Raw genomic sequence first — 3,397 nt, 5'->3', positions numbered from 1 at the left:
CTGAAGTCCCATTCTTCAGTTTCCAAAATCTTGCTGCAGATAATATGAGTTTCCATATGTCCAGTAAAGAAGGTCATGTCTAGGCTCAGCTGTCCTTGATAAGAGACGACCTTATGCTGTTCAGATCTTTTTCTCGTAATGAAACACTTGAGTATACCATTGCATCATTGCATTTACCATCCTAGGTACTTTTCTTCTTCTTTTTTTTTTTTTAAAAAAAAGTCTTTTTTCAAACACAGGATGAGTAGTAGAGCTACCTAGGATAGCAAAGACACAAAACATTCTTAAAGAAATATATTAGTCGGGGTTCTCCAGAGAAACAGAACAATAAGAGATATATATTTATTATGAGGAATTGGCTCACTTGATTATGGAGGCTAAGACTTTCCATTATCTGTCATTTGGAAACCAGAGACCCAAAAGCTGGTGATATAAGTCAGTATGGCTCTGAAGCCCTAAGAACCAGGGAGCTGATGGTATAAATGCCAGTACAAAGGCAGAAAAAGATGAGGTGACATGTCTCAGCTCAAACACTGAGGCAGGAAAAGAAGCAAATATCTTCTTCCTCAACCCTTTCTCCTACTCAGATCCTTTATGGATTAGATGATGTCCAGCAACTTGGGGGAGGGCAAGCTTTGGAGAGGTAGACATTACTGAGTCCAGCTATTCACGTGCTAATCTTTTTCAGAAACACCCTTACAAATACAACCAGAAATACCCTTACAGATACCACCAGAAATAATGTTTAATCCGGGCACTCTATGGCCAGTCAAATTAGCATGTAAAATTAACCATCATGTATGCATTATAAATTAGGGCAGGTTATGCCACTGGACAGAATTCACATCAAGATTTGTAGGACTTTGAAGAAAGGAATAGCGTGAAAGTGCCTGGCTTGAGATTGATATAGCCATGTATACACACTCATTCATATATCTATACATATAGGTATATATACATATAATAATATGTATAAATATAGATACACACATGAACATTGTCCAAGATAATTTGTACAAATATAAAAAGGAGATTTTTTTTTTTTTTTTTTCTGAGATGGAGTTTTGCCCAGGCTGGAGTGCAATGGGATGATCTCGGCTCACTGCAACAGCACAATCTCAGCTCACTGCAACCTCTGCCTCCCGGGTTCAAGCGATTCTCCTGCCTCAGCCTCCCGAGTAGCTGGGATCACAGGCACGTGCCACCATTCCCGGCTAATTTTTTTTTGTATTTTTAGTAGAGATGGGGCTTCGCCATGTTGGCCAGGCTGGTCTCGAACTCCTGACCTCAGGTTATCTGCCTGCCTTGGCCTCCAAAGTGCTTGGATTACAGGTGTGAGCTACTGTGCCTGGCCAAAGAGAAATTTATATAAAGGGGTTGAACGAGTTGATAAACTGTTAGAGTTTTCCTGATGGTCCCAAAGCTATTGAGTAGAAGAGGCAGGATTAATACCAGGCCTGTGTTACTAAGCACCTGTGTTCACTCCTCTGCACCACACCACCATGGAGAAGGCTGCAGCCGATTTCCCAGGAGATGGGGACAGAAGGGAGAGCCCAGGAAATGCTGATCTGCAGGAGTTTTAAGAAAAACTTTAGGTGCCATCAAATGTAAATTGATATTCTGAATACATATAGCCATAAATGAGGAAGAAGGACATAGAAGCACTTTATGACAAGTATGCTATTGCAGATGACATGAAGAAAATGTTCCCTCCTCTTGGTGTAGAGGATGAACATTATAATTGAATGGTTACAAACTTGCATTCTGAAAACAGGCGGAATTTTACATAATGATGACATAGCCACCTGGTGGCCCTTATAAGACCTACCTGGCAGTGATATTATGAGAATTAGATAATAGTATATTTGTAATAACTTCTGCTATTTCATGGAGCATATGCACTGACACAGAGTGGTATATATTATTTTTTTCTTGGATTCTTTTCTCTGACTTGAGATAAATAATTTTAAGAATGTATATTAATTTAGTTTTGAAATAATTAACTGTTTTAAGAAATAGAATAATCTGAGTAAAGGATTACAGTCCTTAACATTTTTCAATTCAATTAGAAATAAATATTATATTAATGTACAGTATTTTACCCATGCAGGTAAAAGTTCCATTAGCTTTCTTTGCTGCATAAAAATAGGCTATGGCAAATTTAGTAGCAAGATAAATGTAAGATAACATTTGTTATCTTACAGTATCTGCGGATCAGAAGTCTGGACCCAGCTTAGATGGGTTTTCTCCTTCACGTTCTCTCCATAATGAACTCACAGTGCCAGCTGGGATGAGTTTTCATGTGGAGGTCAGAGGAGGGAAGGATCTATTTCCAAGCTAACTTAGGTTATTAATAGAATTCAGTTCCTTGCTCGTGTAGGACCTAGGCCCTCTGATCCTGAAGACTGCCGAAGTTTCTTGCTACATGAACCTCCCAATAGATAGTTCACACTATGGTTGTTGCCTCTTCAAGGCCAACAGGAGGAGACTACTTTAGTGAGAAGGACTTACATAATATAAGACAACCACAGTAGTAACATCCCATCACTTTTGCCACATACCATTGATTATAAGGAATTCAGAAATTCTGCCTACTCTAAAAAGGAAGAAATTTTATAAAGGCATGAGTATAAAGAGGTGGAAATTAGTGGGTGTCTGTTCATTAAAGAGGGGTTTGGAGAAAGCTAGTAAAACAGTTCTCTAGTCACTGCTCAGGGCCCTCTGTCAATGGGAATGGGCAGTGGGCTGCTGCAAGCTGCATAACTCTACTCAGGTCTCTGGCCCTGATAAATACCCTGTAGTGCAGCAAGTTGTTGCAACTTCAAAGGAAAGAAAAGGGGTGTAGAGCTCCTTTGCCCAGCAGCCCTAAAGAGACCTTAGAGACTTACTTAAATGCCCTCCAGAAGTAATCTTGCTATAATTAGTAAGCAAGACTAGCATAGTATAGGGTGACTTATTATAGACCTCATTCTTTAGAGTGCCCTGACAGTGGCTGCTGCTTTGATAACAGCACACAAGCAACAGCAGCAACCACATCCTTCTGGGCAGTGCCGGAAAGCCTGTGGGAAGCCTGAGCTGAGCTTAAATCAGCCACCCCTGCACGGTTCTCAGAAGTTCTGGCCATAAAACAGCCATCTACCTGGGCCACTGCTCCACTCAGCTCTCCAATCTATCCCTCCACCTTAGAAAACATGTCTAAATCTTTATAGACAGCCTCTGTGACTCATCTAGGGTGCTTTTCGCCTGCCTCTCTCAGCGGGTCTGGGGGTGAGTTAGAGGGCCCTGTTTTGCCCAGAGTTCTCAGCTTGCAGAAATAAACAAAACTGGGACTTCAGGTGATGTTCCTCTGTTCCTAGGAGGGACCAGAGGCTCCATGTCAAGGTTAACATTCAATAAA

Source organism: Pongo abelii, chromosome 9 (assembly GCF_028885655.2).
Source record: "Pongo abelii isolate AG06213 chromosome 9, NHGRI_mPonAbe1-v2.0_pri, whole genome shotgun sequence".
Classification (NCBI taxonomy): Eukaryota; Metazoa; Chordata; class Mammalia; order Primates; family Hominidae; genus Pongo; species Pongo abelii.
The sequence above is the reverse complement of the archived record's forward strand: the minus strand, read 5'-3'. Positions refer to the sequence as shown.